The sequence below is a fragment of the Hylobates moloch genome, unplaced genomic scaffold (assembly GCF_009828535.3).
Source record: "Hylobates moloch isolate HMO894 unplaced genomic scaffold, HMol_V3 SCAFFOLD_22, whole genome shotgun sequence".
Taxonomy (NCBI): Eukaryota; Metazoa; Chordata; class Mammalia; order Primates; family Hylobatidae; genus Hylobates; species Hylobates moloch.
Window position 1 is genome coordinate 22,980,477 of NW_026652297.1, and position 14,850 is coordinate 22,995,326.

Below are 14,850 nucleotides of genomic sequence, written 5' to 3' on the forward strand. Positions count from 1 at the left end.
CATCCAGATGAATACGATGCAGCAATATCAGCTTGTATTCCAGAGAAATCTCCTTAAGTTTTTCTGGTGATGGAACCACTTATCCACATTTGTTGGTACTGTGCAGGCAGATTCACAGGGTGGTGGTAAAGCATCCACAATGGCTCTGGCAGCATCAGGATCACACTTGAAGGGGCTCTCAGACACAGTTGTATTCATGCAACTGATTCCTTTTCCATTCATTTTCTTAGTCACTAATGCTTTCCAGTGGTCATGAGTGCTTTTAATAATATCAATTGCAAAGTCCTTATCTTTAAATTCTGCATTAAAAGCAAACTCATTTCTGGTTTTCCATCAGGAACCTTATACCTTCTAACCCAGTCCACAGTAGCTTCTAAGTAGCCAGGTTTCAGCCATTTGACATCATTGATATCATTGTAATTGGCTGCATTAGGATCATCCACATTAATGGCAATGATTTTCCAGTCGGTTTCCCCTTTGTCAATCATAGCCAATATGCCTAGAACTTTCATGCCAATTATTTCATCTCTTGCACATACCTTGCTTCCAATTTCACACACATCAATTGGGTCATTGTCACCACAACAGCCAGTATGTTCATCATTGTGCCCCGGGTCTTCCCAAGTCTGAGGGATGGCACCACAGTTCCAGATATATCCTTTATACGGGAATAAATTCGCAACATAATGAAGTTTTTCTTTTTTCACATCTTGTTTAATGGGGTTTAAAGGGTCCTTTGTAGCAATCTCCATTTTTGCATTAGACAGCGTGGTACTTCCAACTACCATGTGGAACACATCCTTATCTGCATAAATTGGAATATTATGAAATGGAGATATATATTGTCCTTTCTCATTTTTGAGGAAGACTCGGTACTACAGGGAGAAGGGCGTGGCGTGCACCTCGGTGCTGAAGCCGCTCATGGTGCCAGAGTCCAGCCACCGCCGCTGTCACAGAGCCACCGGCCCACAGGCGTTGCCGACTGACAAGGAGAGAGCCCTGCGCCTGCGCACTGCGAGCACTCTATAGCATGTTTTTTTTTTTTTTTAATCCAATCATTTGTTGATGGATACACAGGTTGATTCCATGACTTTGCTATTGTGAGTAGTGCTACAATAAACATAAGAGTGAAGGATTTTTTTGGATATAACAATTTCTCTTCCTTTGGGTAGATGCCCAGTGGCGGGTGGGGGGTGTTGATGGGGGTTGTTCGTTATTTGAGAAAAGGGAATACTTCTACACTGTTGGTGAGAATGTAGATTAGTATAACCTCTATGGAAGATAGCTGGAGATTTCTCAAATAGAACTTCCTTCAGTATTTAATAGGCTTCTGACCTAATTGCTTCTGGTCAGTTCTGTAGTCAGGTATTTGGTAATAGTCAGAGATCAGATTCATAATCCTTGAGTCTGGAAAGTAGATCTTTTGAGGATAGGTATTGGTTCATGTGCAACTGGCCATAATTTTCCGCCCACTTTTGTTTTGAAACAAAAATATCTTAGATCATCTCACTAATGTGTATGACTAGCTAGGTCTTGTTTCTTTGCCTTTTCTTGAAACAAAGCTTCCACTAGGAATACCCATTGTGAGCTATATCCATAGTGCATGCTTGCCAAACTGTAAAATCAACTGTCAGGCAAGGCTGGAAGGGTAAATCCCCAGCCACCAGTGCTCAACTACTCTGCCCTATTGAGGCTGGTGTCATCTGGGCTAACTGTATGATTGCGGGCCTTATATTACCTTTATCTTTCTTGCCCAGGTTGATGGGAGCAGTTTATAGACAGAAGAATGCCTCATGACAATATGTCGATCAACAAAATGGGCACCTGAACTATTTAAGGCGTTATACCAGGCATAATCCCCTTTCATTGCCATTGTTCCAACACTAGCTGAAGTTTGAGCTGCTCTATAAGACTTTTATAAAGGTCTATTGGGAGAAAATATGAAGACAGGCCCAGGCATTTATAGAAAGGCTTTATTTTGTATCCATTTTCACACATCACCCAGACAAACCATGAATTTTACTTTTCCAATTTTCATATAAAACTACATACACCGCACTGTACATGTAAAACAAATTTGGAAAGGAGCCTCAAGCTGGCCTCTGAAATTGTGTAAGCAATTATCACATTTTTGTGCGCAAATGCAGTAATTATATGTGTAATTTGGCAGCTGGGTTTGAAAATTTGGCCTTAAATGGAACATAGACAGGAAAAATAAATGTTGGAAAATGCCAATATTTTATAAAGATTTTGAATCAAATAATGGTGGAATTATTGCAAGCCATCTTAATTTTTAATTATAATGATCATTACACAATATACAATAATTTTTTGACGAAGAAAAGAACTATAGATCAATTGCCCATAGTTTTTGTCAGAAAAAAATGCCTAATTTCTTTGGGAGGATAATTGTATTTTTCAGAGGTTATGGTACATATTTCAAAAGCTTTTTTTTTCTTATAAAGAAAAGATAGTGATTGCCTAGTAGTTCAAGTTCTATGACATATTTTACTATGGGAAGAATAGAACTCTTTGTACTGATTACTTTAGAGGAAAAGTAGTATTAAGTCTGTACTTATATTTGAGCTAGTAATCTTAAATTAGATAAAGCTTTCTTATAAGCATTTAAGCTTTGGAATATAAGATTACAGCCTAAATGAAGAGTAATTTAGATTTCTTTGATCTAGATTTAAATTGAATTTACATAGTAAAATCATAGTTTTTATATTGTCATCAAGATTGACTCTAATGCATGTGCTTTTTCATGTGGTTAGGAGGGCTAGGGATTGGATTTAATATAAGGATGGCTGTGGAATAGTATCTTCTATTCTCAGCAGGGTAATGGAGAGGTTGATTTTGCAGGTTCTGCAGTCAGCCAGCCGGGATTCCAATCCTGGCCTTACTACTCTAGTAGCCCTTTCTGCACCTCAGTTTCCTCATCTGGTAAAATGGGAGTGGTAATATATCCACCAAGCAGAGGTTTTGTCAGGACTGAATGAGGCGATCATCTAAAGCACTTTGTACAGTACCTGGCACTGGTAAGACCTCAAACATGACAACCTTTTTTTTTTTTTTAATCATCATTTGCTTTCTAGTGTTTAAATTGCAATCATGACTAAGTGATCAGAAGAGATTGTGCAACTCAGAAATGCAATCTGAGGGGAAGAGAAAGCCAGTGAGTTACCCAAGTATGTGGAAAGTTCTTGAGAAATTCAGGTTCTTCATGATGAGGTAGTGTCCCCAGTAGAGTGATAAAGGAAGAAGACAGTGTGGGCTGAGCTCAGTTGTGGAATTTTATTTCAATTCTGTATCTAGCAATTAGAGCCTTCCAGGCCTGTGCTAAGCTAGGGTATAAAGAAAGATTAAGCAAGTCTCTCTCTAGGAGCCTACAATCTTTAGAAGGAATTAGATAAGTACGCAAATGGTTATAATGCATGATGCAATATGGGCCAAGGAGAGATGAACAAACAAGATGCCATGGGCATTATAAAAAAGAATAGGGGGAAAAATATGTAGGTTTTTTTTTTTTTTTTACTAAGATTCTGCAAATTTTCTTAGAATAGGTAACTTTTGAGGTAGGCATTGAATATTGTAAAGGTTTTGGTTAAGCAGACGTAATTGGACTGGGGAGAAATTCCAGGTGAAGAAAAGAGGAGAGAAGAGAAGGGTACACCCAAGAATACCTGGGGCTTCCAAAGTGGTGAGGAGTCATAGACACAGGCCATTAAGGGAGGCTTCGCTGTATTTGGAAAGCCTTTAAATCATATGGTGAGAAGGCTGCTTCAATTTCATAAGCAGCAGGCAGCTTTTAAAGAGGAATGTCTTGATTAGATCTGTATCATGCTTTAGATAATCACTTTGAGATGTTGTTAAAAACCATATTCCTGTCCCCCTCTCCCAGAGATTCTGATTCAGTAGGTTTAGGGTGGAGCCCCAGAATTTGCATTTCCAACAATGTCACATGTTACACTGATGCTGTGGATTCACAAAATACATCACAAATAGCACTGCCTTCCAAAAGTTTTGTTTGCATGTCCCATTAGTAGAAGAATTTTGAGTGTGTATCCTCACTATATGTATTTTTACTCATTTGTAAGTTATAGACAAGCTACAATGTCAATATCTATTATGTATATCATAAAACCTATACCAATTATAACCCTAAAGGCTGAGCTGGCTGGGTGTGGTGGCTCATGCCTAGAACCCAGCACTTTGGGAGGCCAAGGCGGGCCAATCATGAGGTCAAGAGATCGCGACCATCATGGCCACCACGGTGAAACCCCATCTTTACTAAAAATACAAAAATTAGCTGGGTGTTGTGTCATGCACCTGTAATCCCAGCTACTCGGGAGGCTGAGGCAGGAGAATTGCTTGAACCTGGGAGGCGGAGGTTGCAGTGAGCCGAGATCGTGCCACTGCACTCCAGCCTGGTGACAGAGCGAGACTCGGTCTCAAACAAAAACAAAACAAAACAAAAAGCTATGCTAATGATAATCATTGCTTTATTTTTATTTAAATTATTAATAGTACAGAAGTTTTTGCTGTCACTAAAATTATAATTATATTTGAGTATGCATCACTATTTTACAAACTTTTGTTAAAAAAATTCTTTAACTTCTGTTAAAACATTCAAATGTGTTTCTCAATTCAGCTTTTCAGCACTTTGTTGTAATGGTTTTTGCAACTAAAAAACATGTCTTACAAAGACGCATAAATCCAAATGGAAGAATTTCCTTACTGGCTGTTTTAAGTAATTCCCATTCACCAAATTTGAAAATGCTTATGTTAAAATTTGGCTAGTAGATTTCCATCTTCTTTGATGTCAATCAGTAGTTCTTACAGACAATTAGGCAATATTACGGTTGTTTTATTGTTATCAAAATGGGTTCAAATTCCACTGAAATTTTTTGTTTAGAAGAATTTTAAACTGGTTTAAAAATCGTTTCCAACGTTTTAGAATGTGCTAATAGGAGATTTAAAAAAATTGATGATGATTGCATTTATCTTGTTTTTGCATCTAAATCATATCTGTAGTCCCAGCTACTCGGGAGGCTGAGGCAGGAGAATGGCATGAACCCGGGAGACGGAGGTTGCAGTGAGCCGAGATTGCGCCACTGCACTCCAGCCTGGGCGACAGAGCGAGACTCCGTCTCAAAAAAAAAAAAAAAAAAAAAATTGTTTCTAATTCATTATTGAAACATTAACTTTCACCTTGAAGGGATAAGTTATTTTTTATTTTTTATTTTTGCCATACCAATAGCTGTTTTTAATTTTTTAGAGGAAATACTATAATTAAAAGAGTTCCAAAATATTTAACAGTTCCAGCAATGATTATTTCTAAAATGTAAAGATTTGAAACATAATTTATACAAAGCTAAAAACCAGAAGGATTCATTCTTGCTTTTTCCTTTTTTAAAAAATCCAGACAATTTGTTACAAGACAGTTCGGCATGTGATAGCAGCTGCAGCCTCAGTCACCCTTGGAATCGCTGTCCCTCCTCATGGGGACAGAGCGCCGCAGTGAGGACAGCAACATGTCTTCAATCGGCTTCTTAGGGTTTTCCTCCAGGTCCATCTTAATTGCTCCAGATTCAGACAGTTTCCGCTCCAACTCATCTCTTGTCAGGTGTGTGCCGCCAAACACCAGAGGACAATAAAACTGAGCCTTAATATTTCCTTCCAGGAAAACAAATATCGTGGGCAGATTCCTGTCAGGATAATTGGGTATGCAGGTTGTTGAAATGGCTTTGATAAATTTGACATCAGGAAACTTCCTGGCAAGTCCACTGAGGTGCTGGTTTATCAGGGCACTGAGAGGAATTCCTTGTTTGTAAAGGTGCAAGATGACCCACGAGCCCTCATCAGCTTTGGCAACTTCTTGAACATGATCCTTCCATGAGATCTCGAAAACTTCTCCAAATATATTCTTCCGTTTAGATGCTTCCACTCAACCAGTCTCTGCCATGTGTACATTTCAATAGCACATTCATCCTCCTCATTAAACTCATCTTCATGATCCTCCAGCTCTTTCAAAGTTCTATCTTTATATGTTATCACCACTGACTGCTGGAGGATGCGTTGCTCCTCTTCCACCTCCTTTTCCAATTCTTTCAGACTTTCCTTGGGGGGCAAGATACCCTTTTTGGTAAGATGTCATTCCACTCAGTGTCTGCGTTGGGGTCCTGCATCTTGTTTCCAATCACTCAAGCCAGTTGCTCCACCATGTTTATTAATATTAAAAAAATACTTGAGAGGTAGCATGCATGCTATGGATAGCCCCGTTATCATCACAGACAAGGTTAGCATATTTGGAACACTTGTCTATTTTGTAAATATATGTTTTTAGTTCTAATTTTTAATACTTTGCCACAAGCAAACCTCTGTGCTGTAGAAAATACATCCGTAAGTAAATATAAATTGAGTTTAATTTATTCTCTCAATTTATTCTAAACAATTAAATTAACTATATTTTAAAGTTTTTTTAAACATAAAATTAACTAAACTGATGACATCTTGCAGTATTTTGTGCACTTCTGGCTCCAATTCCTTAGCTGCAAATGCTTGCCTGTATATAGCAGGATGTCACATGTGATCTTTCTCAGGAAACTTAGCCAAATCCTTTTAAAATTTTGGTCAAAGGAGTCACTCTGTTACTTACACAGCTTTACTGTTAAAGAAGTTATTTACTCCTGGGAATACATCTTATCTGCATATTTTACCTTTGGCGGTTTGAAAAAAGTGCAATTCTTCATACATTTTATTATTGAAACACAACCTAGTGAAAATCATATGCTGAGACTTGGTAAAAAAGAAATATTTGGACCCATTCAAATTACATAACAAACTTTGTAAAACAGTAGAATTTGTCCAAATTCTTGATTCAAAATAAAATCTCAGGAATGGTTTCTATAAATCTTATGAAAACGGATTCAAATTCCACTGAACTTCCTTGTTTGAAAGATTTTAAACTGGTTAAAAAGTCCCGTATTTGTTGACAAAGGTGTCCATTTTAGTTTGTACCAAATTATTTTGCATGTATTATTTTAACATTCACCAAAGCAAAAAATTAGAATTTCATAATAAAATGTAGCCTTTTGATTTTCACTGTAAAAAGGAAACTTTAAGGTTGGGCGCAGTGGCTCATGCCTGTAATCCCAGCACTTTGGGAGGCCAAGGTGGGCAGATCACCTGAGGTCAGAAGTTTGAGACCAGCCTGGCCAACATGGTGAAACCCCGTCTCTACTTTAAAAAATACAAAAATTAGCCGGGCGTGGTGGCAGGCGCCTGTAATCGCAGCTACTCAGGAGGCTGACGCGGGAGAATTGCTTGAACCTGGGAGGCGGAGGTTGCAGTCAGCCAAGATTACGCCATTGCACTCCAGCCTGGGGGACAAGAGCGAGACTTCGTCTGAAAAAAAAAAAAAAAGAAACTTTATGTGTTTAGTGAAAGCTTTTAAAGTAAAGGGTTGAGTTTTACTTAATTTAAACATCTTTGAAAAATTGCACAGGCTTGTGTCTATGTTTTAGGGTACATTATTTCTCTTTTTTCTTATTTTTGAAGTAGTTTGTTAATTGTGATTGGTTCATGTTATCATTACCATTATTTTAAAGCACAGTTCTGTATATGCATACCATAATCATTAACCAATATGTCAAGATGCAATATACACATAGGATGAAACTGTTAATGAAAATATATCTAAATCCATATTTTAAATGGTCTTCTAGACAATTTTGAATTTTTAAGGCCAATTTCTTATTACTGACTTTATCTTATAATGCGTTTGATCAAGAGTTTATACTAGGGGTACTAAATAGATTGAGTAGTAAATAGATTCAAGAAACAATACAGTTTTCCAGAAACAGCCAAGAAATAAAATACATGTCTGATCTCAAGGAGCTTTAAATTACATAAAGAGCCAGGATGTATTCTCGTGAAGCCATTCCAGGAGACTTACAAAGCCATGGATCACTGATTTGGGCAGGACTGTAAACTGAGGAGTATGAGGAAGGAGGCAGGCTTGCTTTTCCCGTGGAATCACTTGCTCCTTGTTGAATAAAGTTGTGCCAGACTGACTCATTTCTGTTGACTAAGTCAGCTTCATCCAGCCTAATAACTCAGAGGAGAATATAGTAAGACCCAAACACTTTAATATGAGTGAGTTTTAAGGTATTTTATACTTTTCAGGGTTTTTGTGAGGATCAAATGCCTACCACATTGCCTATTATATTGTATGTGCTCAACAATTAGTAGGTATTATTGACAGGATTAGCAGGAGGGGTTTGGATATGGGAGGGAACAGCCTTGTGTGTATCTCTGAGGAGGTGTGTGGTAGAGAAAGGGCTGAAGACATTCTGAATCTATTTTAGGATATTATGCAGTTCTGTGAGAATGGGTAAAGTGCATAAAGTATACTCCTAAGGGTATACGTGCACTATCTAGGGGGATTGAAAAAAATGACTGTTATGGAAGGAAATACTTATGTCACTAGGGAGCCTAATTAGGGAAAGTGGGTTTTAAGAGGAGTTGAACTTTGAGTTGAGAGATAACCAATGAAGTTAGGTGAAATTCAGGAGAGTGAGAAGATCAGGAAATATTCCATGTAGAAACATTGACATAAAAAAGTAGATCATGAATAAAAGCCTGAACTCCTTAAGTTTCTGTTTTTTTTTTTTTAATGTAAAATGGTACCTAATTCCACACAGGCAAACAAAATTCTCATTTATTCATTGTCTAAACACACACACACACACACACACACACACACACACACACACACACATTTAAAGACAGGGTCTCCCTCTGTCACCAAGGCTAGAGTGCAGTCACGTGATCATAGCGCACTACAGCCTCGAACTCCCAGGCTCAAGTGATGCTCCCATCTCAGCCTCCTGAGTAACTAAGACTACAGGTGCATGCCACTCTGCCCAGCTAATTAAAAATAATTTTCTTTGTAGAGATGAGGTCTCACTATGTTTCTCAGGCTGGTCTCAAACTTCTGGCCTCAAGCAAGCCCCCTGCCTCTGCTTCCCAAGGTGCTGGGATTACTGGTGTGAGCCACCGTGCCTGACCCTAAACACATATTTATTAAATGCCCACTATGTGCAAGTCACTGTTATAGGCATTGGAAAACAGCAGTGAGCAAAACAAATAGTCTCTGCTCTCATGGAGTTTACATTCTACTGGTGGCAATAGACACAAAGATAAGTGATAAACAGAGAAGAGAAATAAAGCAGGATCAGGGTTTTGAGTATAGCTCGATTGTGTGTGTGTGTGTGTGTGTGTGTGTGTATGCATATCTTAGATTCCCTAAAACACAGAGCCTGAGATACACCTTATGTCCTAAAAATCTTAGGAGATGCGGTTCCAGGGCAGCAAAAGTAGAGGAAAAGGGAACATAAAGCAGTGAAATCAGAGAAGCAAATAAAAGGTGGCGCATTTGGTCACAGCCCCAGAAGGCATAGTTGGCTGCTTGGTCACTAAGGACATTTCAAGAGAGGCTATATGGAGCTTTATGCTTTAAAACTGTCTGCTGGAGGGAGGAAAGGAGGGCAGTTTATATTGCTTTCTTCCCATCTTTTGTTTCTCACCGATCAAAGCTTTCCTAACACAATGTTCCACTTCTGGTTTGTGTTATCTGGTCTCTCTGGGAAGCTACTGGGGAGGCCAGAACCTTCATGGGCCAAGTTGGTTTGGACCTGGACTCAGGAGCTATAGAGGGCTGACTCTCTCTGCACGGGGAAAGCCGACTCAGCCAGCAGAGCTAAGAGATAAGCAGATGAAGGTGTCAGCCAGGGGTTTGATCACAAGAATTGCAGAGCTTTAATTGCATTTGGTGGAGCTACTCCATCTAGGAAGTAGGGCAAATGGCTGATGTCTGGGAACAGGTAGGACAAATGAATCTGAGGAGGCACATAAATTGGATCTGGTATATAAGCTCTTTTCTATGGTGGTCAGACCTCTCGGATAAGGTGCTACTTGAGCAGAGTTCTGAAGTAAGTGAGAAGGCCAACCAAATGGATATCTGGCAGAAATTTATTCTTGGCAGAGGGTATCTCAAGTGCAAAGATTGTGAGGAAAGAATAGGAGGCGGTATCATAGAGTATTTGAGGAGCAGAAAGAAAGCCAGTGTGGATACATTGGAATCAATTAGGGAAAGGGTGATAGAAGATGAGGTCAGAAAGGCAATGGGGTCCTAGTCCATGAAGGGCTTTCTGGGCCATAATAAGGTCTTTGGCTTTTTATTCATAGTGAGGTGGAAGCCACTGGAGATATTGAAGCAGAAGTGTGACATGGTATGCCTTTTTTTTTTTTTTTTTTTTTGCTAGAGTCTCTCTCTTTTTGTCACTGAGGCTGGAGTGCAGTGGAGTGATCTCAGCTCACTGCAACCTCTGCCTCCCAGGTTCAAGCGATTCTCCTGCCTCAGCCTCCTGAGTAACTGGGATTACAGGCACACGCCACCCATGCTGGGCTAATTTTTGTATTTTTAGAAGAGATGGGGTTTTACCGTGTTGATCAGGCTGGCCCGAAACTCCTGACCATAAGCAGTCCACCCACCTCGGCCTCCCAAGGTGCCGGGATTACAGGCATGAGCCACTGCATCCGGCTCTGACTTAGTTATTAAAGGAACATTCTGGCTTTTGGTAGAGGATAGTTTATGGAGGGGTAAAGGGGAAAGGTGGGAGACCAGCTTGAAGACTCTAGGATCAGATGGCGGCTGTTGAGATAGGGAGACAATGGAGTCTGGTTATATTAAACTAGGGCTGTTGGTGTGAAAGAAAGAGAGAACTTATGGATGATTTCAAGAGTCTTGGCCTGATCAACTTGAAGTAGAGAAATGAGTCTCACTAAGGCCAAGTTCATTTCTTTTGATAGGAACTTACCTATTTTGCCAATAAGAAGCTGTCGCTGAGCAGGATCTCCATTGTAGAATATTCTGAGTTGAAGTCACACATAATGCATAATATGTTCAATTAATTTATGTTTTAGATCCACTGGGTGTAAGTCAATTGAAATTTAAAATTTTCATTATGCATTAAATCTAGTTATAGTATCTCTGTCAAAGAAAAAGGCAGAATTTAGCCCTAAAAGTAATAAATTGCCTAAGCGGTGGCAATTAGTGTGTGTGGTGGTTGTGTGTGTGTGTGTGTGTGTGTGTGTGTTGGTTGACGAACGATGAAATGAATTTATTTTTAGTAGCCCTACAATGAAAGGGAGGCAGGAACTCCCATACAATATTTTAGATTGCTTAAGATGTTGTCATGCCAGTTTTCATTGTTATTGATGCTAAACACTCTAAGAATATCTCTGGCTCATACAAAAGGTCCTGAATATTTCAATGATATATTAAACAAAAAGGCTTCCTAGATGTCTGTGAAACAGCACTGATGGCTTCAACGCATGCAGTGGTAAGCATTTATTACAGCACCTGGAATGCAGTTACCTGGTTGCTTTCTGTTCCATTAACAAGTTGTGAAAAAGTCTTGATGGAGCTTTTAGCTGTAAAACACCTTAGAGCGTAATCTGTTTTTAGAAGGTTAATTCCATCTGAAATAGAGAAGCAAATGATAAACAGCTTAAAAGACACCAGAGAAATAGATCGTGTTACAGTTGAGGACAATAATATTGTTCCACATTTAAGAAAATTTTTAGCAAGAGAAAAAAAATCTGAAAAAAACCGTGAGTTTAGCTGTGTTTATTGCAAGAAATTAGTTCGGATATTTTTGCAAAGACGTGTTAAAGGGGAACTAATAATTAGGACTTTTCTCAGCTAAAAAGAAAAGACGTAGAAAATGTTATTTTAAAAAATATTTTTGGTTTATGTAATTATTTGAAAGCTCCCCTTAGACCTTAAAAACAAAAACAATCCTCCAAACCTTAAATTTATGATTTATTTATTTACTTTTCAATCTGAACTTTCGAAAAGAGTGACCGCAAACTCAAGTGAATCCTGATGTCTAGTCAAGAACAATACAGATGAGACTTCACTGGCAGAAGTTCTGCTTGGGACAGACAAATACTTTATTGATAAGGAGATAAATAATTCGATGTGTTCTCTGAATCTGCAGGGAATATGGTTAGATTACAACATTTTATTTGTTGGTTTTTTTTAATAACAGAGGTCAATGCGCATTGTTGTCAGCAACATCAGTAAGAAGGAAGTACCACATCAGCTGTAACCCACTACAGCTGAACAGGAGAAACTGATCCAGGTTTTAGTGCAGCTCAGGGCATTCTGTGAATGATTAGCAAATGTGGATACCCAGTATGCCTTGTGGAAAGACACACTTGATGATAAATAACACTCTTTAGAGTTTTAGACAGACAGGCTCAGGGAGAGATATGCTGTTTACCCAAAGGGTAGTAGCATATGACATTTATCCCCGCAAGGAGATGTTGCAGATGGGAAATATTATCAATTCCAGAGGAATTTTTAGATACATTTATAGATGATACATATGGATGTCTGAGTGCTTCTGGGACATTCCAGCATCTTTGGACTTTCACTTAATTCACTAGTCATCCTTTGATAGTGAACCTGATGTGCCATTAGTGAGGCCTTAATGTAATATCTTTTATGTTCTAATTTTAGGAAAACCTGGTATAATGAAATAGTCATAAATTTATTTTTGCAGGGGATTAGGCTAGGCAATGATAAGTAAGAAATGAAGGGCATTTTCTTATACAGATTGCTATTATCTGGTAAATAATAATAGTAATTATTATGTTTCCCTAGGCGACATAAGTCCTGGTTGGAATGGCATGACATTAACAGTAACAACACATATTTCTTTGGTTTTCCTCTCATCTGTAATTGCAAGAACTTCACTTCTGGAAAAGGTCCTGCATTTATTGTTGAGAGTCTCACATAGTTTCTGATGAGTACTACATATGTCCCCCATATTCTTACCATTTCTTCCGTTGCCTCCTTCTGCTTAGGCCTCCACCCCTCTGACGTTTCACTGGGCCCACAGCCAAGCTGCCCTTTATGGATTCCGCCTTTGTTGCTAAGCATCACTACCATTGATGCGTGGGAGTTCTTAGGTGGCAATGGGGCCTCATACTTTCTGAAGTCCTTAGGGTGCCAGAGCCACATCATATTCCTGGCAGAAGTAGATAGAATGTTTCTCTCCCAGTTTTGGGTTATACCATGAAGCAGAGCTATTTGTGCCAATTGTTTTAAAGAGCTCTACTGCAATAGTTCTCCCTTTTCTCATCCATAGCTTTCCCTCCCTGATCCTTTCTCCTTTCCCTCCCCGATTCTTTCTCCTTTCCCTCCCCTTCTCCGTATCCCCCATCACCATAAACGCAAATGAATTTCATGGAGACTGGGGGTGGAGAAAAGTGAGGGTAGGGTAAGCAAATCCAGGTGACAACTCATAACTCAGAATCACTCCCTCCTCCAATAACCACTGTTATCAGACTGTCATGCATATCTGATTCCCTTTTCGCTTGGAATAAAGGTCTCTTAGTTCTTATAAATACACTCATAGTCAGCCTACTTTATCAGGCCTGAAACCATGCTCAAACATTATAGGCTGATGTCTGTTAATAATAATTTACATCTGAAACTCATCACAAAGCATTTTTATAGACACTATCTCATTTTTCGCACAAGAGCTGATGATTTTTTGGACATTTTACAGAGGAGGACACTGAGGTTCAGAGAGATTAACTAATCAGGGTCATACAGCTTAGGTTTGCATGCAGATTCCATAGTGTGGTATTCATACTTCACCACTCACTGGCCTTCACTCACTGGTAAAAGGAAAGAATATATTTTCTTTTTGAAGATATTTTTCTTGGATCCTCCTGACCTCCCATTCTATTTTGGAACAACTACTCTCTAGTCCTGTTGCATAGCTCTCCACCTGGGATACGTGTTCATTGAATTTTTGCTTCAAAAATAACATGTCTTTTAATTTCCTCTCTTTCTAGCTCTCCACATGTATCCTTTGCCCAGTCATAGAGAATTGTGTGCAATCTTATGAATGCCCGTGCCCCTTCCACCTTTGTGACTTTACACATGTGTCTTAGATTGGGTTCCCTGAAAACAGACTCTGAGATGGAGAATTGCATGGGGAGTGCTCTTGGGAGATTCACTCACAAAGAAGTGATAAAGGAAAGATTGTAAGGAATTGAGGAAGGAGACATTGTAAGGAAGGCAGGATTGGGCAGAGGAAGGAGCTGATGTGCAAGGTGGTTGCAACTGAGATCTTAGACAATCCTACAGGGAACAAAACCTTGGGGCTAGATGGTTCCCTGAGGCTGAGAGAAATTCCCAGTCAAGAACAAAGATGTGAGCAGTCAGCATCTGCTATTACCAGCAGCCGGGCGATAAGTGAGTCAGCCTTGAAAATATTAGTGAAAATATCCAATACAGTGAATGTCCACTCAGTGAAAATATCCACTACACATATTTTCTCTCTAATGTCCTTACCCAGCTTAATTGTTCAAACTCATGCCATATTTTACTTGTTTAATATTTGAATAATTTTTTTTCTGATACTAGTAATTTTTCTTGGAGCTTCCATTGACATTCCCCCTCTTCACCATGAGAAAATAAACATATGTTTGAATTTAATTGCTAAGCTCAACCTGCTTCTTTATTTTAAAATGACTGCAATGAAATATACTTTCTTTTTGAAGACATTTTTCTTGGATACTTCTGGCCTCCCATTCTACTTTGAAACAACCGTACTCTAGTCCTGTTGTATAGCTCTCCATCTGGGATATAAGTTCACTGAATTTTTGCTTTAGAAATAATATTTCTTAGATTCCATGTCTTCTTGTTTCTTGTGTTTCTGTTTACAGCCGCAAGTTACTTTTTACAAAGGACTGATGGAGGTA

General features: G+C 38.9%; 2 pseudogenes; both read right to left on the minus strand.

Annotated features, from left to right (window-relative positions):
- Positions 1-27: 27 nt before the first annotated feature.
- On the minus strand, positions 28-938 carry LOC116462092 (inorganic pyrophosphatase-like; annotated as a pseudogene).
- A 4,532-nt stretch (positions 939-5,470) lies between these two features.
- LOC116461638 (phosducin-like protein 3) lies at positions 5,471-6,188 on the minus strand (annotated as a pseudogene).
- Between the last annotated feature and the right edge of the window lie 8,662 nt (positions 6,189-14,850).